The sequence below is a fragment of the Panthera pardus genome, unplaced genomic scaffold (assembly GCF_024362965.1).
Source record: "Panthera pardus isolate Hobbes unplaced genomic scaffold, ASM2436296v1 HiC_scaffold_22, whole genome shotgun sequence".
Taxonomy (NCBI): domain Eukaryota; kingdom Metazoa; phylum Chordata; class Mammalia; order Carnivora; family Felidae; genus Panthera; species Panthera pardus.
The window spans coordinates 48859313-48884691 of record NW_026526788.1 but is presented as its reverse complement, the minus strand read 5'-3'; the positions used below and the strand labels follow the sequence as shown (position 1 = coordinate 48884691).

The window sequence follows — 25379 nt, the reverse complement described above, 5'->3', positions numbered from 1 at the left end:
TGCCACATGTGGCTTGTGGCTACCAAACTGGACAGCAGTGCTCTAGACCATTTTCTGATGTTCCTGTATGATCCAGGGATAAAATGTAGAGTATTTGGAAGAAGGAATCAAGTGTATGTTCTTTACTGATTATTCCAGTAAATGATTTTTGCCCCCATCAGGCCGTATTTAGTGGTGGCACAGATAGTTCAGGGTTATACTCTCTGGCTCTTATGTCCATAATTCTATTTTACGTTTCAGACCATTCTTGCTTCTTCCTTTCCAGTTGTCTTAACGTCTTTTCGTAAAGGTCACAGTGATCTAATTACAATAAAATGATGGCTATTACCAGTACCTGCTGTCTCATGGACACTGTTGACTGTTCTCTCCTGAGAGTTTCTTGTTTGTTTCTCTGACACCATCCCACTGGATGTGCCTTTGTCTGTATTTTGTATTTTGTGGTGCTTTCTTCCATCCTTTTGCCCTTAAACGTTATCATCCTCAGGAGCATGTCCCATCTCTCTGCTTCTTGTTATTCTCATTGCCCTCACAGATTCATCTTCTCTGTGTTCATAGCTGATGGGCACCTGTAGGAGTCTGTCTTTCCAGCGTACCTCTCTGCTAGTCCCCTGTGTGTAACTTGTTCAAGAGCATCCAAAAATAACAGATCCATAATTAAAGTACTCGTGTTTCTTTATTCTCTGTCACATATTAACACTGCTTAGCCAGTCATCCATGTGATAGAAGTCCTAAACCACTTTCTGTCTCAGTTCTCCTGTCATTCTAGTTAGTTATCCCATTCTTGTTTCTTTTAAATTGTTAATATTTCTTAAATTTGTCTTTTCTGTCTTATCCTTGTAGCCTACCACAGTTTCATTTTCTCTTCTTTGTTCTAGACTTTATGCTTCTTTTCTAGATCTCAAGTTTGTTTTCAGTAATTTGTCTAAAATGTTAATCAGTTAGTATTTCTTCTACTTTCTTGGCTGCTAGCCATCAATAGGGTAGAGTCCAGGATCCTGTGACACAGGAGGCCCCTGCTGATACAGTGACTTCCTATTTCCTATTGTTGAATACCTGCCATGGCTGGTCTACTATTTACCGTGAATTATTGATTAACTGTGATGTTTCATATATGATATGATAATGGATTGCCTTGTCTATGTATTTGCCCATTTTCCTCTATTTTTTATGACCTTGTAAAAATCCTTTATGTAATTTGGACAGTAATCCTTTTTCTCTTATTTATTTCTTAAAAAAATTGTTTTTGAACATTTATTTATTTTTGAGAGAGAGAGAGAGAGAGAGAGAGAGAGTGGGGGAGGGGCAGAGAGAGAGGGAGACACAGAATTTGAAGCAGGTTTTTCTCTTATTTATTTCTTGCAAATACTTTTTTTCACTTCTTTCTTTGAAAGAAATTTTTTTTTTTTTTTTTTTTTTTTAATTTATTTTTGGGACAGAGAGAGACAGAGCATGAACGGGGGAGGGGCAGAGAGAGAGGCAGACACAGAATCGGAAACAGGCTCCAGGCTCTGAGCCATCAGCCCAGAGCCTGACGCGGGGCTCAAACTCACGGACCGCGAGATCGTGACCTGGCTGAAGTCGGACGCTTAACCGACTGCGCCACCCAGGCGCCCCGAAAGAAATTTTTAATAAAATTTAATAATTTTACTCCTAAAAATTTATTAATAAAATTCTCAATTGTGATGTACTGAGTGGATTTTTTAAAATGTCTTTCAAACCGTTTGCTTGGGGGTGCCTAGCTGGCTCAGTCGGAAGAGCATGCTACTCTTGATCTCAGGGCTGTGAGTTCGAGCCCCATGTTGGGTTAGAGATTACTAAAAAAACAAAACAAAATGAAAAACATAAAAAATAAAACCATTTGCCTTTGACAAAACTCTGAAGGGGAGTCCTTACGTATTAATCATAGTTATTTTAAACTATCTGTGTGATAATACCAACATCTGTTTCATAGCTGAGTGTGGTTCTTATTCCTTTTTTCTTTAGGTGTATTTTCTCTTTTATTGGCTTACGTCATAGTTTTGTTGTTGTTGTTGTTCAAAGTTGAACAGGTATCTGGTAATAGAAACTGAGGTAAGTAGACCTTTAGTGTGAGGACTTGTGTTATTCTGGCTAGCAGATGAGCTTTGTTTAATGTTTGTTGTAGGTTTCGGGGCTTCACTTCCTCTGGTGTCCTTATTTTTGTCTCCCTTCTTTGAAGACTTTGAGATTCCTTAAGAACTCTGCCTCAGTGGAGAGTCTGTGTCTTGTAGCTTTTTTAGCTATAATCTATTGATGTTATGCTGGAATCCTGTTGGTGTGGCGATAAAGTGTGGAGGGAAAGCATTCTAAAATCTCATGATTAAATCTCAGTCTTTTAGTGGGTCTGTGTCCCTGGGCTGCGATTTTCACAAGTGTTTCTTCAGTGGTATAACTACCCCTCCTCCCGCCTTCTATTTCCTTTCTTGGCCGAGTTTCTCCTCAATTCCTTGAAACAATAACTTTTTAAAAATTTTGTTTTTATTTATTTATTTTTTGTTTGTTTTTTTTGTTTTGTTTTTTCCATAATCATGTGTTTATTTGGCACATTATAAGCACAGTGTCAAGAACTTTCTGTTTTACATCATTCCTGTTAACCTTGTTCTTACTCCTCGGATATCCCACCATTCCTCTCCCACTGTGACATGATGCTTTATTTATTTATTTATTTTATTAACTTGTTTTATTTATTTATTTATTTATTTATTTATTTATTTGAAATTTACATCCAAATTAGTTAGCATATAGTGCAACAATGATTTCAGGAGTAGATTCCTTAGTGCCCCTTACTCATTTAGCCCGTCCCCCCTCCCACACACCCTCCAGTAACCCTCTGTTTGTTCTCCATATTTATGAGTCTCTTCTGCTTGTCCCCCTCCTTGTTTTTATATATTTTTTTGTTTCCCTTCCCTTATGTTAATCTGTTTTGTGTCTTAAAGTCCTCATATGAGTGAAGTCATATGATTTTTGTCTTTCTCTGACTGACGAATTTCACTTAGCATAATACCCTCCAGTTCCATCCATGTAGTTGCAAATGGCAAGATTTCATTCTTTAAAAAAATTTGTTTTTAAATGTTTATTCATTTATTTTGAGAGAGAGAGATCTCACGGACCTCATGAACCATGAGATCATAACCTGAGCTGGAATCAAGAGTTGGACACTTAACTGACCGAGCCACCCAGGCGCCCCTGAAACAATAACCTTCAAAAACTGTTCCCTGCCCTCCAGCCTTAAATGGGACAGGAAGGCTAGAGATGGATAGTGTGGAGAAGAATTCCCTTCCTTCAGCTGGGATTAGATTTCAGAGAGTAAGCCTTTGTTATGAAGAAGATACTGAACATATTTCCACAATAGTTACTGTTGCCCTACTCTTGCCAGGTCTAAGTGGATCTTTCCTGGATGTTCTTCATGAGAACCTGGTGAAGTTGTGAGACAGAAAGCCCATGAAAGTGTGGCAGCCCCACTGCTGTACCCTCTGGTTTACTCTGATGCTTCTCTAAACATAGCCCCCAGCAGTTAGCAAATTTACCAGCTTATGGCTCTGCCAGCTTCTGCTCACTTGGAGCAGCTGTGAGCAGCTGTGACTCTGCATGTGTCTACCTGTCTAGATTTCAGGGTGACAGTTTGCCTTGTGACTTCAGTTCTCTGATGGTTTCAAGGAAAGTCATTGATTTTTAGGGGATTTTAGGATGGGAGTGACAACCTGCAAGCTCTTTAAATATCAGAGTTGAAACCAAAGGCTTGTGTGTCTTTTTTTATTTCTTAACTCTCTTAGTATATCTCTTTCAATGTGAAAACTCAAAGGCTTTCGACTATGGGAGATAAAAGAAGTAAAAACTAGTCAGGATGAAATAAAAAATGCTATAACTCAGCTGCAATCACGGATGGATGCTGCAGCTGCAAGGATGGATGAGGCAGAACAGAGAATCAGCAATAATAGAGGACAAACTTATGGAGAATAATGAAGCAGAAAAAAAGAGGGAGATTAAGGCAAAAGAGTACAATTTAAGAATTAGAGAAATCAGTGACTCATTAAAAAGAAACATCAGAATCATAGGGTTCCCAGAAGAGGAAGAGAGAAATAGGGGTAGAAGGGTTATGTGAGCAAATCATAGCAGAAAACTTTCCTAACCTGGGGAAAGACACAGACATCAAAATCCAGGAAGCACAGAGGACCCCCATTAGATTCAACAAAAACCAACCATCAACAAGGTGTATCATAGTCAAATTCACAAAATACTCAGGCAAGGAGAGAATCATGAAAGCAGCAAGGGAAAAAAAAGTCCTTAACCTACAAGGGAAGACAGATCAGGTTTGCAGCAGACCTATCCACAGAAACTTGGCATGCCAGAAAGGAGTGGCAGGATATATTCAACGTGCTGAATCAGAAAAATATGCAGCCAAGAATTCTTTATCCAGCAAGGCTGTCATTCAAAATAGAAGGAGAGATAAAAAGTTTCCCAGACAAAAATTAAAGGAGTTTGTGACCGCTAAACCAGCCCTGCAAGAAATTTTAAGGGGGACTCTCTGAGGGGAGAAAAGATGAAAATAGAAAGGAAGAAAGAAAGAAGGAAAGAAAGAAAGAAAGAAAGAAAGAAAGAAAGAAAGAGAAATACCAAAAGCAACAAAGATTAGAAAGGACCAGAGGACACCACAAGAAATTCCAACTCTACAAGCATCATAATGGCAATAAATTTGTATCTTTCAGTACTCACTCTAAATGTCAATAGACTCAATGTTCCAATCAAAAGACATAGGGTAACGGAATGGATAAGAAAACAAGATTCATCTATATGCTGTTTACAAGAGACCAACTTTAGACCTAAAGACACCTTCAGATTGAAAGTAAGGCGATAGATGGGGTGCCTGGGTACCTCAGTCAGTTAAGTGTCTGATTCGGCTCAGGTGATGATCTCACAGTTTGTGAGTTTGAGCCCTGCATCGGGCTCTGTGCTGACAGCTTAGAGCCCGGAGCCTGCTTCAAATTCTATGTCTCCCTCTCTCTTTGCTCCTCCCCCGCTCATGCTCTGTCTCTCTCTTCTTCAAAAAAATAAAACATTTTAAAAAATTTAAAAAAGAAAGTAAGGAGAACCATCTGTCATGCTAATGGTCAACAAAAGAAAGCTGGAGTAGCCATACTCCATATATCTAACAATGTAGACTTTAAAATGAAAACTGTATCAAGAGATGAACAAAGGCATTATATCATAGTTAAGGGGTCTATCCACCAAGAAGACCCTACAATTGTAAACATTTATGCTCCAAATGTGAGAGCACCCAAATATAAATCGATTAACCACAAACATAAAGAAACTCATCGATAATAATACCATAATAGTAGGAGACTTCAACATGCCATTCACAGCAATGGACAGATAATCTAATCAAGAAATCAACAAGGAAACAATGGCTTTGAATGACACACTGGACCAGATGGACTTAACAGATATTTTCAGAACATTTCATCCTAAAGCAGCGGAATACACATTCTTCTCCAGTGCACATGGAATGTTCTCCAGAATAGACCACATACTGGGACACAAATCAGCCCTCAGCAAGTGCAAAAAGATTGAGATCATACCGTGCATATTTTCAGACCACAACACGATGAAACTCGAAATCGACCACAAGAAAAAATTTGGAAAGGTAACAAATACTTGGAGACTGAAGAACATCCTACTAAAGAATGAATGGGCTAACCAAGCAGTTAAAGAGGAAGCTAAAAAGTATATGGAAGTCAATGAAAATGATAACACCACAACCCCAAACCTCTGGGACGCAGCAAAGGCAGTCATAAGAGGAAAGTATATAGCAATCCAGGCCTTCCTAAAGAAGGAAGAAAGGTCTCAGATACACAACCTAACCTTACGCCTTGAGGAGCTGGAAAAAGAACAGCAAATAAAACCTGAAACCAGCAGAAGACAGGAAATAATAAAGATTAGAGCAGAAATTAATGCTATCGGAACCAAAAAAACAAAAACAAAACCAAGAACAAAACAAAACCAGTAGAACAGATCAATGAAACCAGAAGCTGGTTCTTTGAAAGAATTAACAAAATTGATAAACCACTAGCCAGTTTGATCAAAAAGAAAAAGGAAAGGACCTAAATAAATAAAATCAAGAATGAAAGAGGAGAGATCACAACCAACACAGCAGAAATAAAAGCAATAATAAGAGAATATTATGAGCAATTATATGCCAATAAAAGGGGCAATCTGGAAGAAATGGACAAATTCCTAGAAACATATACACTACCAAAACTGAAACAGGAAGAATAGAATATTTGAACAGACCCATAACCAGTAAGGAAATCGAATAAGTAATCAAAAGTCTCCCAAAAAACGAGGGTCCAGGGACAAAGGCTTTCCAGGGGAATTCTACCAAACATTTAAGGAAGAGTTAACACCTATTCTCTTGAAGCTGTTCCAAAAAATAGAAATGGAAGGAAAACTTCCAAACTCATTCTATGAGGCCAGTATTACCTTGATTCCAAAACCAGACAGGGACCCCATTAAAAAGGAGAACTATAGATCAATTTCCCTGATGAACATGGATGAAAAAACCCTAACAAGATATTAGCCAACCGGATCCAACAGTACATTACAAAAATTATTCACCACGACCAAGTGGGATTTATACCTCAGATGCAGGGCTGGTTCAATATCTGCAAAACAATTAACGTGATTCATCACATCAATAAAAGAAAGGACAAGAACCATATGATCCTCTCAATAGATGCAGAGAAAGCATTTGACAAAATACAGCATCCTTTCTTGATAAAAAGTCTCAAGAAGGTAGGGATAGAAGGAGCATACCTCGAGATCATAAAAGCCATATATGAATGACCCAACACTAATATCATCCTCAATGGGGAAAAACTGAGAGCTTTCCCCCTAAGGTCAGGAACAAGACAGGGATGTCCACGTTCACCACTGTTGTTCAACATAGTATCGGAAGTCTTAGCCTCTGCAATCAGACAACACAAAGAAATAAAAGGCATCCAAATCAGCCAGCAGGAGGTCAAACTTACACTCTTCGCAGATAACATGATACTCTATATGGAAAACCCAAAAGATTCCACAAAAAAAACCCTGCTGGAATTGATTCATGAATTCAGCAAAGTTGCAGGATATAAAATCAATGCACAGAAATCGGTTGCATTCCTATACACCAACAATGAAGCGACAGAAAGAGAAATCAAGGAATCGATCCCATTTACAGTTGCACAAAAAACTATAAAATACCTAGGAATAAATCTAACCAAGGAGGTGAAAAATCTATACACTGAAAACTATAGAAAGCTTATGAAATAAATTGAAGAAGACACAAAAAAAATGGAAAAAGATTCCATGCTCCTGGATAGGAGGAACAAATATTGTTAAGATGTCGATATTACCCAAAGCAGTCTACATATTCAATGCAATCCCTATCAAAATAACACCAGCATTCTTCACAGAGATAGAAAAAATAATCCTAAAATTTTTATGGAACCAGAAAAGACCCAGAATAGCCAAAGCGATCTTGAAAAAGAAAACCAAAGCAGGAGGCATCACCATCTCAGACTTCAAGCTATACTACAAAGCTGTAATCAAGACAGTATGGTACTGGCACAAGAACAGACACTCAGATCAATGGAACAGAATAGAGAACCAAGAAATGGACCCTCAAATGTATGACCAACTAATCTTTGACAAAGCAGGAAAGAATATCCAATGGAATAAAGACAGTCTCTTCAGCAAGTGGTGCTGGGAAAACTGGACAGTGAGATGCAGAAGACTGAACTTGGGCCACTTTCTTACACCATACACAAAAATAAACTCAAAATGGATGAAAGACCTAAATGTAAACAGGAAGCCATCAAAATCCTTGAGGAGAAAGCAGGCAAAAACCTCTTTGATCTTGGCCACAGCAACTTTTTACTCAACACGTCTTTGGAGGCAAGGGAAACAAAAGCAAAAATGAACTACTGAGACCTCATCAAAATAAAAGCTTTCTGCACAGAGAAGGAAACAATCAGCAAAACTAAAATGCAACCGACAGAATGGGAGAAGATATTTGCAAATGACATATCAGATGAAGGATTAGTATCCAAAATCTATAAAGAACTTATCAAACTAAACACCCCAAAAATAAATAATCCAGTGAAGAAATGGGCAAAAGACATGAATAGACACTTCTCCAAAGAAGACATCCAGATGGCCAACCGACACATGAAAAAATGCTCAACGTCACTCATCATCAGGGAAATACAAATCAAAACCACAATGAGATACCACCTTACACTGTCAGAATGGCTAACATTAACAACTCAGGAAACAATAGATGTTGGCGAGGATGCAGAGAAAGAGGATCTCTTTTGCATTGTTGGTGGGAATGCAAGCTGGTGCAGCCACTCTGGAAAACAGTATGGAGATTCCTCAAAAAACTAAAAATAGAACTACCCTAGACCCAGCAATTGCTCTACTAGGTATCTATCCAAGGGATACAGGTGTGCTGTTTCAAAGGGACACATGCACCCCAATGTTTATAGCAGCACTATCAGTAATAGCTAAAGTATGGAAAGAGCCCAAATGTCCATTGATGGATGAATGGATAAAGAAGATGTGGTATATATATACAATGGAGTATTACTGGGCAATCAAAACAAATGAAATCTTGCCATTTGCAACTACATGGATGGAACTGGAGAGTACTATGCTAAGTGAAATTAGTCAATCAGAGAAAGACAAATATCATATGACTTCACTCATATGAGGACTTTAAGAGATAAAACAGATGAACATAAGGGAAGGGAAACAAAAATCATATAAAAACAGGGAGGAGGACAAAACAGAAGAGACTCTTAAATATGGAGAACAAACAGAGGGCTGCTGGAGGGGTTGTGAGAGGGGGATGGGCTAAATGGGTCAGGGGCACTAAGGAATCTACTCCTGAAATCATTGTTGCACTATATGCTAACTAATTTGGATGTAAATTAAAAAAAAATTAAATTAAAAAAAAGGAAACATAAAAAAAGGCTTTCACTATGAAAGTATCTTATTTATGATTAATTCTCTTCCATCTGTTCCTTTCATTTACTGGAATCCTTATTGTTTACATGTTAACTTTTCTGGATATGTCAGCCAATATCATTGTCTTTGTCTACAAATTACTTTGCTTAGACTTCTTTGCTCAGGATTCTGGTTCCTCTTATATGGGGTGGTCATTTTCCTTTTCTTGATCTAGGTTGTGTATTTCTTGAGTAATTTGACAGGCTGTTATGTCTCTCTACTCAATAGATAGTAGAGGGCAAGTCAGTTTCTACTTTTGTGATGACTAATAAGCTGGAAAACTTACTTTTTCATATTATCAAGAAGGAACGCTCGACCTCCCTCCCATATGCATTTGGCAGTCTCTCTTTTAGTCTACATTCTAGGATATTTGCAGAATTAGTCATTTATGTCTATCCATTCTATTTCAGGCCTCCCGTTAAGAGTTTTGATTTTGTTTTTCACAATTCAGTAGTCAAATTTTTCAATTTTCGAGAATTATTTCTTGAGGTTTGATGGTTCTTTGTTATTGAAGTCAGTTCTTAGGCAGTTTTCTAAAATCTGTAAAAGCACCATTTGGAACTAAAAGCAGATTTTCTTCCATTTCTTGCTGTGATTTTGTTTTATCCATGTTGTGGTTTTGATTATCTTAGTTCTTACCATTATGCCCCCCTTTTTTTTTTAATGTTTATTTTTCAGAGGGAGAGAGAGAGGGAGAGAGAAAATCCCAAGCAGGCTCTGCACAGTCACCGCAGAGCCCAATGTGCAGCTCTAACTCACGAACTATGAGATCATGACCTGAGCCTAAATCGAGAGTTGGATGCTTAACTGACTGAGCCACAGGCACCCAAAGATAAAAAGATAAAAACAAGTGAAATTAATTTTCATCTCGGGCTTCCCTCCTGAGTTCAGAACCATACATCCAGCGGCCTCCTGAAGATGTCTGTCTGCTTGTTCCACAGATACTTCAGGCACACACAACATGCCCAAGACCTCTCTCTTACTTCGGCCAACCTTTTTCTGCTTTATATTTTCATTATTATCAGTTGTAACACATGTTAGCAGATTTTACATCAAGTTGTACTGAATTAGTGTTTTCACAAACTATTTGAAAATACTCTCTTCTGTATTTCATAGGAACTAATTCTCCAATGATTTCAAACTTATTAGTTAAAATTTTTTTGAGTATAGGGGCACTTGGGTGGCTCAGTCGGTTAAGCATCTGACTTTGGCTCAGGTCATGATCTCACGGTTCCTGGGTTCAAGCCCCACGTCGGGCTCTGTGCTGATGGCTTGGAGCCTGGAGCCTGCTTCAGATTCTGTGTTTCCCTCTCTCTCTGCCCCTCCCTCGCTCGTGCTCTCTTTCTCTCAAAAATAAATAAACATTAAAAAAAATTAAAAAAAATTTTTTTTTGAGTATAGCCGATATGCAATGTTACTTTAGTTTCAGGTGTACAACACAGTGATTCGACAAGTTTATACATAATGCCTTGCTCACCACAAGCGCAGCTGCCATCTATCTGTCACCATACAGTGCTATCATTGACAGTGTTATTGACTACATTCCTTACGCTGTGCCTTTTATTCTTGTAACTAATTCATTACATAACTGGAAGCCAGTATTTCCCATCCTGCTTCACCTATTTTGTCCATCCCCCCACCTTCCTCCCCTCTGACAGCCATCAGTTCTCTGTATTTATAGATCTGATTTTGCTTTGTCAAACTTTTTACTGACATTCTGAATAAATAATAATAACTGAGTAGTAACATCTTTTGGCTCATCCAGAGCAAAGAAAACCACTTGATTATATGCCTTGTATTTTAGTTGGCTATTGATGTTGCTTCCAGTATCCTCAACTCTGTGAGCAACTCTTCTCACCAAGAAGCTAATAGTCATACACAAATTTATTTTCTCTGGATATATTTCTTTAGCTATTTTAATAAGGTATTCTTTTTTATTTAAAAAATTTATTATTATTATTTGGTTCTTCCTTTAACTGTTTGACTCCCGGAAAGTCACTTTTCTTCTCTGAGAATCACTTTTTTTTTTTAAAGTTTATTTATTTATTTTGAGAGGGAGAGAGAGAGACGGAGAGAGAGAGAGTATGAGAATGAGCAAGGGAGGGGCAGAGAGAGAGGGAGGAAGAGAATCCCAAGCAGGCTCTGCACTGTCAACACAGAACCCGACATGGGGCTCAAACTCACAAATTGTGACCTGAGCAGAAATCCAGAGGTGGAGGCTGAAACAACTGAGCCACCCAGGCACCCCTGGGCATCACTTTTTAAAAAAAAAAATCTGTAAAATGGGTGATAAATAAGACTGATAAGCATGTGATTGAGTGAGGTGAGTGAATCTGTGGCTTACCACATTGATGTTTCAAAACAAGAAACCTGAATACAGAACAACTCTAAGCTCCTTATCTTCCCTGGGCCTCAGTTTCCTCATTTATAAAAGGGATATAGTGAAACCTTACTGGATTGTTATGGTGGTTAAGTAATATTAGTCATGTAAAACCCTAGCATAATGCTTTTCACATGCTACATATTACAAGTTAATAGCTATGATTATTACCATGTGCTGGATGTTTATTTAAATGTTTATTTTTATTTTTATTTAATGTTCATTTATTGTTGAGAGAGAGAGACAAAGCATGAGTGGAGGATGGCAGAGAGAGAGGGAGACACAGAATCCACAGTAGGCTCCAGGCTCTGAGCTGTCCACATAGAGCCTGACATGGGGCTTGAAGTCATGAACCATGAGATCATGACCTGAGCCAAAGTCAGACACTTAAGCGACTAAGCCACCCAGGTGCCCCAATGTGCTAGATGTTTTGAATACTTTATCCCAGTGGTTCACAAACTTTAGCATGATGCATCAAAGTCATTTGGGGGGGTGGCTAGATAATTTGCATTTCTGACAAGTTCCAACTGATGCTGATAATGCTGGTCCAGAGACCACACTTTGAGAACTGCTGTGTCATTTCATTTAATCTTCACCCAAACCCCCTGTTATAAATAATATTACTTCAACAAAGAGGTTAAGTAACTCATCCCAGGCTCAACAGCTGGTAAGTGAGTACTTTCACTTATGATTGAAAAGTCTTTAAACATAACTTTGAAAAAAAATTTTTTTTAATGTTTAATTTTGAGAGAGAGAGAGAGGGAGACAGATTGTGAGCAGGGGAGAGGCAGAGAGAGAGAGGGAGACACAGAATCTGAAGCAGGCTCCAGGCTCTGAGTTGTTAGCACAGAGCCTGATGCGGGGCTTAAACTCATGAACTGCGAGATCATGACCAGAGCTGAAGTTGGATGCTTAACTGACTGAGCCACCCAAGCCCCCCTTTAAACGTAACTTTTTTAAATGGCTGAATGAGGGGCACCTGGCTGATTCAGTTGATGGAGCATTTAGCTCTTGATTTTGGGGTTGTGAGTTCGAGCCCCACACTGGGTATAGATTATTTAAAAATAAAATCTTAAAAAAAAAATGCCTGGGGCACCTGAGTGGCTCAGTTGGTTAAATGTTTGACTCTTGATTTCGGTTCAGGTTATGATCTCACAGCTTGTGAGCTTGAGCCACATACTCCCTGACAGCAGGGAGTCTACTTGGGATTCCCTCTCTCCTTCTCTCTCTGCCCCTCCCCACTCACACAATCTCCTTTTTATTCTCAAAAAATAAATAAAACTTAAAAAAAATAGGGATCATCAATAAAAAGATAGAAATTATCTAAAAAAGCCAAATGGAAGGTATAGACTTGTAAAGTACAATGAAGTAAAATGAAAAAAAAAAAAAATTAGCAGAAGGATTTAAAAACACTTTTAAAATGTTTTATTTAGGGGCGCCTGGGTGGCGCAGTCGGTTAAGCGTCCGACTTCAGCCAGGTCACGATCTCGCGGTCCGTGAGTTCGAGCCCCGCGTCAGGCTCTGGGCTGATGGCTCGGAGCCTGGAGCCTGTTTCCGATTCTGTGTCTCCCTCTCTCTCTGCCCCTCCCCCGTTCATGCTGTGTCTCTCTCTGTCCCAAAAATAAATAAAAAACGTTGAAAAAAAATTAAAAAAAAATGTTTTATTTATTTTTGACAGAGTGAGAGCAGGGAAAGGGCAGGGGAAGAGGGGGACAAAGAGGATCCTAAGTGGGCTCTGCCCAGCAGCGAGCCCAATGTGGGGCTCTAACTCATGAACCATGAGATTATGGCCTGAGCTGAAGTTGGATGCTCAACCAATTGGGCCACCCAGGCACCCCAGTAGAAGGATTTTTAAAATCAGATTTGAGCCGGCAATGGAAAGAATCAGTGAATTTGAAGATAAAGCAATAGGGATTTTACAGCCTAGACACCAGAGAACACAAGAGGAATGAGGAAAAGTGAACAGAGTCTCAGAGACCTGTGGAACACCAGCAGACATATCAACAAAATAATAATGGGAGTCCCAGGAGGAGAGGAGAGAAAGGCATAGAAAACATAGTAAGTAATGTCCAAAAACTACCCAAATATGATGAAAATGTTAATTTACACATTCATGAACCCCAATAAATGCCAAGTAGTATAAATACAAACAGACCCATAGCTAGACACATTATACCCAAGGCAGAAAGAGAACATTTTGAAAGCAGCAATAAAGAAGAATTTACCATATACAATAATATTAACAGCTGATTTCTCACCAGAAACAATGGAGGCCAAAAGCAATAGAATGAAATTACAAGTGCTGAATGGAGAGTTGAATGGAGAGTCGGCATGATGGTGTGACAGACATTCTTCCTTCTCGTTCTCTACTTTTACATTTAATTAGGCATCCATTCATGAACAAAAGTGTCATGAACAAAAGTGTAGGATTTGTGGGATTCGGTACCATATGCTAAGGAATGCGAAAGGAGTCTTGCCCACATGTAATTATTCAGTAATAGGCAGACAGACCTTGGTAGGAGCTGCAGAACCAGGAGAGCCAATGAACCTGCCCCAGTCCCTCTTGGCTGTGTTTGGGGAAAATGTGGAGTGCTGACCTGGGCAGATACCCACAGACGAGAGAGACTTTGAAGTCCAGTTTTCCTAAGGGGGAGATTCCAGCATGCCGTTGGAGGGGGGAAAAATGAGATTGAATGCAGTGGAGAAGGTAAGAGGAGCTTTGCCAGCACTGCCTATCCTCTAAGGCGAGAGTGAAGCTGAACTGTCTTCCAGCAACCTCTCTTGCAGGGGAAAAGGAAAGCAGTGAGTGAGTGCCTCGTTACCCCAGTTGTGAGACATTGCTAGAGAGTAACCAGTTTCTCTGAGGTGTGAAGGAAAGAGAAGATCAGGAAAGAGGCATTTAAGATGATCAAAGGCATTAAAGGGAAACCGTTTCTGATGACTACCCTCAGGACTTCTGTAGGGAGTCTGCCCATGAGCTTGTGTGAGAGCCTCACCCAAGGATCTCTCCCTGGAGACCCTGAACACCTTTAGCACCCTGAACACCCTTAGCACTAAACCCACATCTCCCACTCTGTGGCTGGCTCCTTGTGCACACTCCTGAGTATGGCCACCAGGTGAGTCTAGTAAACAGTAAATGGAGTGCTATTAGAAAATCAGACCACGTCTGTGGACGTGGGATGATCCTCAAACTTGAACTATAGCACCACCTTCTGGAAATCAAAGGAGAGGTTTGAGCAATCAAGCTTCGTGAATTATAAAAATCAGGGAAGACACAAAAGCTTAAGAATTTTGCCACAAGAGGGAACGAGAAGTGTGTAGCAGGAGTTTCCACACAAAGGTGGAGAAACTCCAGATATAACAGGACCAATGAATAATATACCCCATCTGAAGGCAACTAGTAGTGATTTGAGGTGTCTGCGACTTCAAATATGAAAGCAGCAGTGCAAAACCACAAGGAAGATGAAGAATAAAGAAAGCATGTCATCACCAAAAGAGAACAGTTCTCTAATAACTGAGCTAATAGGCATGGACTTTAGTGATCTAGCTGGCCAAGAATTCAAAATAGCTCTTTTGAAGAAAGTCAATTAGCTAGAAGGAAACTCAGTCCAATGAAACGAAGAAAAGCATACATGAACAAAATGAGGTACTTATAAAAGAGATCGAAATCATAAAAAAGAGTCAAACAGAATCTCTAGAACTCAAGAATTCAATGCGTGAAATGAAAAAAAAAAAAAAAAAAGAAGTAGAGGGCATTTGCAAATGGAAGGCAGAATAGAGGACAGGGATTTTGAAACAACCCAGTCAGAGCAGAACAAACAGAGAAGAATAAAAGAGTCAAGAAAGTCTGCCTTGTGGTGGGAATCATATTGTAATATATAAAAGTGTTATATCAATATTTTGTACACTTTAAACTTATGCAATGTTATGTATCAGTTATATCTCAAGAAGAAAAAGGAAAAATGAAGTGCTGAAAGGAAAGATAAAAACTACCCTGTAAAACCAAGAATTCTATATGTAGCAAAGTTACTATATGAAAAAATGAAGGTTATAAAATAATGGCATTCCCCTGCACACCTATTAGAATGGCACACAGCCAAAACACTGACAACACTAAATGCTGGCGAGAATATGGAGCAACGGGAACTCTCATTCACTGCTGGTGGGACTACAATTCGAACACATTTTGGCAGTTTTTTAAAATAAAACTAAACATACTAATAAAAAAACGAAATTCTTCCATTTGAGACAACACAGATGGAAATTGAGGGCATATGCTAAGTGAAATAGGTCAGACAGAGAAAAGACAAATACTGTACATATATGTGAAATCTAAAAACAACAACAACAAACTAAATTCCTAGAAAAAGAGATCAGATTTGTGGTTACCGGAGGAAGGGGTGGGAGGAAAGGGAATTGGAGGAAGGTGGTCAAAAGGTACAAACTTTGGAGCACCTGGGTGGCTCAGTCAGTTAAGCATCTGACTCTTGATCTCAACTCAGGTCTTGATCTCATGGTTTTGAGTTCAAGCCCTGTGTTGGGCTCCACGCTGGGCATGAAGCTTCCTTTAAAACAAAAAAAAAATACTGACCTCTCAATATCAAAAAGCTCGATTTAATACTCCTGCCTAAATCAAAGATGCTGTAAGAAAAAAAGAAATGATTAAATATTCTGATTTATTATAAGAAAATGGATTATGTGATACCTTAAAACAAAAGTTTAAAAAAAAGGTACAAACTTCAAGTTACAAGATAATAGGTATTAGGGATGTAATGTACAACATAATGAGTATAGTTACCACTAATGTGTGATATATATGAAGAGTGTTATATTATTAAGAGTATAAATCCTAAGAGTTCTTATTACAAAGAGAATTTTTTCAGGGCACCTGGGTGGCTCAGTCAGTTAAGCATCCAACTCTTCATCTCGGCTCACGTCATGATCTTACAGCTCATGAGTTTGAGCCCCACATCAGGCTCTGTGCTGACAGTGCGGAGCCTGCTTGGAATGGTCTCTCCCTCCTCCCTGACTCTAGCCCACTCATGCTCTCTCTCTCTCAAAATAAATAAATAAACTTAAAAAATAAAAGAAAACAACAACAAAATCATTCCTTAAAAACAGAATTTTTTTCTTTTTACCCCATTCTTTTTATTGTATCTATATTAGATGATACATGTTAACTAAACTTATTGTGGTAATCATTTCACAGTATGTAAGTCAAACCATGATGCTGTACATCTGAAACTCATTTGGTTTGTATGTTCAGTGATGTATGTCAGTGATGTATGTCAATTATATTGCAATAAAACTGGGGGAGTGTGTGTGACGAAATATACTCTTACGATGCAATGTAGCAGTCACATTAGTATTTACACAAAGGGGTTTGAAACTTGGGTCCACAAAAAGGTATGGATGTGCATGGATGTTTATAGCAGGTTTTTCCGTAATTGTGAAAACTTGGAAACAATCACAATGTCTTTTATTAGGATAAATAAACTGTGGTACATCTAGACAATGTAATATTAGTGCTAAAAAGAAATGCTGTGAAAAGACACCCAGGAACCTTAAATGCGTATTATACTAAGTGAAAGAAACTAATCTGATGAGGCCAAACATTATGCTTGTTCCAACTACATGACATTCTAGAAAAGGCAAAACTATGGATATAGTAACAAGATCAGTGGTTGCCAGGGGGTGGGGGAGGGAGGGATAAAAAAAAGCACAGAGGATTTTTAGAACAGTGAAACTATTCTTATGATACTATAATGGTGGATACATGTCATTATACATTTGTCAAAATCCGTAGAATATAAAACACACAGAATGAACCCTAACAAAAACTATGCGCTTTGGGTGAAATGATGTGTCAATTAGACTCAATTGTAACAAATGCACTATTCTGCTACAGAGTGTTGATAGTGAGGGAGGTTGTGCATGTGTTGGGGGTGGGACGGTGTTTGGGAGCTTTCTTCCTGCTCACTTCTGCTGTGAACCTAAAACTTCTCTAAAAAGTAAAGTCTATTAAAAACAATAAAGGCAAGGTAACATTTCTAGATTAACAAAAACAGAATTTTTGTTGCTAGCAGATTTCCACAAAAAAATACTAAAGAAAGTCCTTAGGAGGGGCGCCTGGGTGGCGCAGTCGGTTAAGCGTCCGACTTCAGCCAGGTCACGATCTCGCGGTCCGTGAGTTCGAGCCCCGCGTCGGGCTCTGGGCTGACGGCTCGGAGCCTGGAGCCTGTTTCCGATTCTGTGTCTCCCTCTCTCTCTGCCCCTCCCCCGTTCATGCTCTGTCTCTCTCTGTCCCAAAAATAAATAAAAAACGTTGAAAAAAAATTTTTTTAAAAAAAAGAAAGTCCTTAGGATTGAAAGGAAGTGAAACCAGATGATACTTGAATCTACCCCCAAAATTAGGAACAGTGGAAAAAGACATATAAAAGACAGTATAAATGTTTTTTTCTATTTTTTTAATGTTTATTTTTGAGAGAGAGAGAGACAGAGAGCGAGTGGGGAAGGGACAGAAAGAGAGTGGTAGACACAGAACCCGAAGCAGGCTGGTCCAGACTCTGAGCATCACCACAGAGCCTGATGCAAGGCTTGAACTCATCAATAGTGAGATCATGACCTGAGCCTAAGTCAGATGCTCAACTGACTGAGCCACCCAGGTGCTCCTATTTTTTCTGTTTTTAACGTTGATTTAAAATATCGTTGTTTAACAATAGTTATAGAATTGGATTGTTGGGTTTATCACGTGTAATCTATATGAGTCTATAATGTTTTTCCTTTCCTTTTTTCCCCTTAATTTCTTTAAATTAAAAAAATTTTTAAAAATGTTTATTTATTTTTGAGATAGAGAGAGAGAGAGCATGAGTGGGGGAGGGACAGAGAGAGAGGGAGACACAGAATCCCAAACAGGCTCCAGGCTCTGAGCTGTCAGCACAGAGCCTGACGTGCAGCTTGAACCCACAAACCACGAGATCATGACCTGAGCTGAAGTCGGATGCTTAGTGTACTGAGCCACCCAGGCACCCCTCCCTTAACTTCTTTAAAAGTCCTAAGATGATATCAACCAATAATCTGTATTGGTTAGTTTATTTTTAATTTGTTTTTTAAAATGTACACTTGAGTAGTCATTCATCTTTTATTTATTTTGAGAGAGAGAGGGATAGAGAGAATCCCAAGCAGGCTCCAGGCTGTCAGCACAGAGTCGGATGCGGGGCTCGATCTCACAAACTGTGAGATCATGACCTGAGTAGAAATCAAGAGTCGGGCACTCAACTGACTGAGCCACCCAGGTGCTCCTTGATTTTTAAAAGTGTAGTAGAGGAGGAACTTAGGAACCACAACAACAAGACATGAGACATAGAGAAAAGAATGAGCAAAATAGCAGATATAAATTCTCCTATATTAATAATCTGTTTGCATTTAATGTTACTGATAAAAAGCCAGAGATTGTTAGACTGGACTGAAAGGAAACCTCATTAATATCCAACTATAGTTTGTCTGCAAAAAACACACTTTAGATTCAAAGATACAAATAGGTTGGACATAGACAGATGGAAAAGATATACTTTAAAAACAGTAATCATGTAAGAGCGGAGTGGCTACACTATTCTTAGACAAAATAGACTTTAAGACAAAAATGTTACTAGAGACAAAGAGGGACATTTTATAATGGTAAAAAGTTCACTCTAGAAAATGATGTGTGTCAAATAAAGGCATAGGTTTTCTGTTTTAAAAGTTTATATAAATGCTGTCAAACTGTCTATCTTTATGCAGTTTGCTTTTTTTTTTTAAGTTATTTTCAGAAAGAGTGTTGGGGGGGAGGGGCAGAGAGAGAGGGAGAGAACCACAAGCAGGCTCCATGCTGGCAGCACGGAGCCTCACTTGGGGACCTCCATCTCTCAAACTGTGAGATCATGACCTGAGCTGAAATCGGGTTGGCTGCTTAGCCGACTGAGCCACCCAGCTGCCCCGCAATTTGCTTTTTAAAACTTAAATTAGTTTTATGTGATTCATTCACATTGCTACATAAAGAAATGATTTATTTGTGATATTTTGGTGTATGCATAAATCATAATATTTTATCTGCTTCAAAATTGATGAAAATTTTTGTTGTTTCCAATGTCCCTTAATTTCAGAAATGGTTGCAATGAACATTCTTGTACATGTGTCTGTTTGCATATCGTGGATAATTTCTCCAGGGAGCACACTTAGGAGTGGAATCACTAGCTTGCAGGATAATGCCAAAATGCTTTCTAAATGGATTGTACAGATTTTATGTTCTTACCAAGCAGTATATGAGCATTCGTGTTTTCATGCATCATGGCCAAAACTTGAAATTATTGGACTTATGATTTTTTGTTACCTGATGTTCTTGCAAGGCATTTTTGCTGTTTTAATTTGCATTTTTCTGAATAGTATTGATGTTGTGCATCTTTTCCTATGTTAATAGGCCATTCTGTTTTCTCCTTCCATTCATTGCTTTCTCTAAGAATTGTGAGAGGGGTGCCTGGGTGGCTTGGTAGGTTGAGCATCAGACTCTTCAGATTTTGGCTGGGGTAATGGTCCCGGGGCTCATGGGATTGAGCCACATGTAGCGCTCTGCACTGAGTGTGGACCATGCTTGGGATTCTGTGTCTTTCCCTTTGCCCCTCTCCTATGCATGCACACTCTCTCAAATAAAAATTTTTTAAAAATTGTAAGAATTTAGGCTTTTCTAGGATAGTCACTAGGAAAGAAGTTGTGAGAGTTCTTTACAGATGTTGTGGATAAAAATCTTTGTTTGCTATATGCTTTGCAAATAAGCTTTTCCATTCCCTGCCTAATGCATTTAATTTCATTTACGGGTATTTTGTCATTGAGAAAGTTAAAAAAATTTTTTTTAATGTTTATTTATTTTTGAGAGAGAGAGAGAGACAGAACATGAGCATGGGAGGGTCAGAGAGAGAGGGAGACACAGAGTTTGAAGCAGGCTCCAGGCTCTGGGCTGTCAGCACAGAGCCCAATGCGGGGCTTGAACTCACAGACCGCGAGATCATGACCTGAGTCAAAGTTGGATGCTCAACCGACTGGGCCACCTCTTTGAGAAAATTTTAACTGTAAATTATTAAAATGTATATTTTTTCTTAGAGTTTTTTCCTCTTAACTCTTTTTTAAAAAATAAAATTCTTTCCAACCCTAATTATAAACAAGTATATATTTCCCCCTGAAGGGATATTTTACATTTCATATTTACATCTTAAATTCATGTAAAACTTATTTTTATATTTCAGTTATGTATAAGTTAGGATGTTAGATTTCTTCCAAATGGAAAGTCAGTTGCCTCAATATCATTTATTAAATACTTATGCTTTCTCTGGTTATTTTATTTTTATTTTATTTATTAATTATTATTATTATTTTTATTATTTTTAACATTTATTTGTTTTTGAGACAGAGAGAGACAGAGCATGAATGGGGGAGGGTCAGAGAGAGAGGGAGACACAGAATCTGAAACAGGCTTCAGGCTCTGCGCTGTCAGCACAGAGCCTGACATGGGGTTCGAACTCACGGACCGCGAGATCATGACCTGAGCCTAAGTCGGACGCTCAACCGACTGAGCCACCCAGGCGCCCCTCTCTGGTTATTTTAATGCTATCTTTGTTATAGTCCAAATTCCATTTATTTGATGGTCTACTTTCAGGCTCTGTATTTTCTTCTGCTGGTTTGTCTATCTCTATCCCTATCTCTAATACTAGACACTTTTGTAACTATCACTTTTAAATAAATCTCAATATAATGTAGCTATCTTTATTCTTTTTTTCAAATTCAGCTGCTTTTGACCCTTTTCTTTTAAACATGAATTTAAGAATCAGCATGTCAAATTTCATAAAAATCTTCTGCAGACATGGGCCTTGGATAAGGTCTTAGGGATATGCCTGCTCTTGGAAGGTACTGGGAAATTGACCTTCATTTTAATCAATTTTAGAATAAATCTTTAGAAATAAGTCACAGTTACTTTTCACTTGTCATTTGCTTCTGATATGATACATGTAGCCAAATCTACAAAACAGTCAGGAATGGGCCAGAAGGACAAGATGGTATAAATATAAAATCCAATGAGAATGTCAAAGGGAGATTCTGCAATGGAAAGGGTCCTTACTTCATATGGGTAGTATAATTCACAGCTTCATACCTGTGGACCTGGAACCTTGGGGTTTTAGGAAATTCTTCTCAAGGAATTCTTTGTTGTTTCCTGATTTGCATAGCAGCCTTTATAAGTTACCATATACATTGCCAATAAAGAATCTTTACATTCTCTGTAACTTGCTGTATTTCTGTAAATCCCGTGACCTTCCTGATAACATCACTGCACTGAATATGAAATGCAGATTGGAGTCAGAAGTTGTATTGATGCAAAGTCCCCAGATCCTAGTGGCCCTGGTATTTGAGGGAGGGAAAGAAAGTGAAAGCAAAGGAGATTATTCCAGAAATTCCAAGATAGTGGACAGACGATCTCTGACATAGGACCATGAACTTTTGCTATTGGATAATGGGGAAGATTCATTTCAACAGAGGATTTCTACTTTCTGTCTCCTTCCATGTAGTTTGGCTTCACTGAAAAACAGTTTTAGTTCAAAATGGCCAAGTTTTAAAATTTCTTATTGATTCACTAGGATATACCTGAGAATGGCCTAAGAAGCAAAGTCACCTGAGACTTTGGAAACTGTATTTTGGTTTAAGAGAACACTGTGTTGTGTCCTGCTTTATATAACATATTTGCAAGTTTTCATACCATTTTCCATTTAAGATATTTGGTTTTTAAAAACCTTTGTACAATATTAAGAGATGCATACTTCCTTAACATAAGCCTCAAAGACAGTGTTATGATAAATAGGAAAATACTAGAAATGTTTGCACCAAAGTCAGGAAAGAAAAGGCAAAAATTTTTTTTCAAATGTGTTTTCCATGTCTGTGATGAAGGTAATTATATTTTCCTAATGTTGGACCATCTCACTTTCCTTGGGTCAGCTGCAATTGGATATCTTGTGTTTTTTGTTTTTGTTGCTGTTGTTTTAAATAGGCTTCATGCCCAGCATGGAACCCAAGGTGGGGCCCAAATTCACTACCCTGAGATGACAACCCTAAGATCATGACCTCAGCCAAGATCAAGAGTTGGATGCCCAACGGACTGAGCTACCCTGGTGTCCTTCTTTTAATTTGTTCCTGGACTCTGTTGATATATTTTTTAAGACTTATTCTTCATGAATAATTCATTAGAATTATGGAATTGTAATTTTCCTTTGTGATGCAATATTTGTCATTTTTGTATAAATAAAATAATTACTTCATTAAAATAATCAGAAAGTATTCCTTTTTCTTTATGCTGTAGAACAGTTTATTTATTTTTTAAATTAAAAAAATTTTGCCTTTGTGTGCAGTCTTTATTCCAATATGTTTTAAATTTTTTTTTGTAATGTTTTTATTTATTTTTGAGAGTCAGAGGCACAGAGTGTGAGCAGGAGAGGGGCAGAGAGAGAGAGGGAGACGCAGAATCTTAAGCAGGCTCCTGGCTCTGAGCTGTCAGCACAGAGCCTGATGCGGGGCTCGAACCCCCCAGATGTGGGATCATGACCTGAGCCGAAGTCAGATGCTTAACTGACTGAGGCACCCAGGCACCCCATGACCTAGTGCTTTTTTTGATGGATTTTTCCAAGTTCCAGCTAGTAAATAAATGGTGGAACCAGGATTTGTATGTAAGAAGTTTGTCTCCATAGTCTATGTATGGTCTTACCCATTATACTACACTGCTATCTATGTTCTGAAAATTAGAACATTATTACTTAAAAAAATGTTTATATATTTATTTTGAGAGAGAAAGAGAAGCAGAGAGAGAGAGACAGACAGACAGACAGACAGAGAATCCCAAGCAGGCTCTGCGCTAACAGCCTGACACAGGGCTCAGTCTCAGAGAATTGTGAGATCGTGACCTGAGCTGATCAAGAATCCGATATTTAACCAACTGAGCCACCCAGGTGTGCCAGAACATCATTATTTTTTAATATCTGATAAAAAGTTTGATTGTATTTGAAAGCCATTTGCATCATGACATGGAATTTTAACATACATGAAAGAAAAATAAGATATATGAGTATTTATGCAAACTTTAACTGCTGCAAATGTAAGATAGTTGTAAAATGTTTAAAGCTATCTCACTGTGAGGGGCGCCTGGGTGGCTCAGTCAGTTAAGCATCTGATTTGGACTCAGGTCATGATCTCAGTTTGTGAGTTCGAGCCCCATGTCACGCTCTGTGCTGACAGCATGGAGCCTGGAGCCAGCTTCAAGTTCTGTATCTCCCTCTGTCTCTGCCCCTCTCCTGCTCACACTCTCTCTCTCTCAAAAAATAAATATTAAAAAGATTTTTAATGTTTGTTTACTTTTTATGGTTTATATACACAATGGAATACTACTTGGCAATGAGAAAGAATGAAATATGGCCTTTTGTAGCAACGTGGATGGAACTGGAGAGTGTTATGCTAAGTGAAATAAGTCACACAGAGAAAGACAGATACCATATGTTTTCACTTTTATGTGGATCCTGAGAAACTTAACAGAAGACCATGGAGGAGGGAATGGGGAAAAAAAAAGTTAGAGAGGGAGGGAGCCAAACCATAAGAGACTCTTAAAAACTGAGAATAGGGGCGCCTGGGTGGCTCAGTCGGTTGAGCGTCCGACTTCAGCTCAGGTCACGATCTCACAGACCGTGAGTTCGAGCCCCGCGTCGGGCTCTGGGCTGATGGCTCAGAGCCTGGAGCCTGCTTCCAGTTCTGTGTCTCCCTCTCTCTCTGCCCCTCCCCCGTTCATGCTCTGTCTCTCTCTGTCTCAAAAAATAAGTAAACGTTAAAAAAAAATTAAAAAAAAAAAAAAAGAATAAACTAAGGGTTGATGGGGGGGGTGGGAGGGAGGGGAGGGTGGGTGATGGGTACTGAGGAGCGCACCTGTTGGGATGAGCACTGGGTGTTGTATGGAAACCAATTTGACAATAAATTTCATATTAAAAAAATTTTTTTTTAATTAAAAAAAATTTTTTTTAACATTTATTTATTTTTGAGACAGAGAGAGACAGAGCATGAACGGGGGAGGGGCAGAGAGAGAGGGAGACACAGAATCGGAAGCAGGCTCCAGGCTCTGAGCCATCAGCCCAGAGCCTGATGGGGGGCTCGAACTCACGGACCTCGAGATCGTGACCTGAGCCGAAGTCGGACGCTCAACCGACTGGGCCACCCAGGCGCCCCCCAAAAAATTTTTTTTTAAAAAAAGGGGCGCTGGGTGTCTCAGTTGGTTAAGCGTCTGACTTTGGCTCAGGTCATGATCTCATGGTTCTTGGGTTTGAGCCCTGTGTTGGACTCTGTGTTGACAGCTCAGAGCCTGGAGCCTATTTCAGATTCTGTGTCTCCCTCTCTCTCTGTCCCTCCTTGCTAATGCTCTGTCTCTCTCTATCAAAAATAAAATAAACATTAAAAAAAATTTAAATCTAGCTCACTGTATATGCTACTGGCACAAAAACAGACATATAGTTAATTGGAACAGAATAGAAAACCCAGAAATAAAGCCACAATTATATGGTCAATTAATCTTTGACAAACAGGAAAGAATATGCAATGGGAATAAAGACAATCTCTTCAACAAATGGTGTTGGGAAAACTGGACAGCAACATGCAAAAGAATGAACCTGGGTCACTTTCTTACGCTATCTACAAAAATAAATTCAAAATGGATTGAAGACATAAATTAGAGACTTGAAACCATAAAAATTCTAGAAGAGAGCACAGGCAGTACCTTCTCTATCATTGACCATAGCAACTTTTTTCTAGACGTATCTCTTGAGGTAAGGGAAAACAAAAGCAAAAATAACCTATTGGGACTTCATCAAAATAAAATACTTCTGCA

The 25379-nt window shown here is 38.7% G+C and overlaps 1 protein-coding gene and 1 long non-coding RNA gene across 9 annotated transcripts in view; one reads left to right on the top strand and one right to left on the bottom strand.

Annotated features, from left to right (window-relative positions):
• Positions 1-25379, bottom strand: part of ZNF239 (zinc finger protein 239) — a 95929-nt gene that overhangs the window by 36695 nt on the left and 33855 nt on the right. The gene's annotated exons all lie outside the window — the stretch shown is intronic.
• LOC109264603 (uncharacterized) overlaps positions 1-25379 on the top strand; it is an 87323-nt gene that overhangs the window by 32339 nt on the left and 29605 nt on the right. For 3 of the 7 annotated variants that reach the window (XR_008424883.1, XR_008424876.1, XR_008424877.1), the window contains one exon: positions 22512-22782. The exons of 2 other annotated variants lie outside the window; for them this stretch is intronic. This is a non-coding gene — a long non-coding RNA (uncharacterized LOC109264603). Of the gene's footprint in view, positions 1-1983; positions 2685-22511; positions 22783-25379 lie in introns of those variants that run through there. 2 more of the 7 variants (XR_008424881.1, XR_002078794.2) reach the window with 2 other exon arrangements.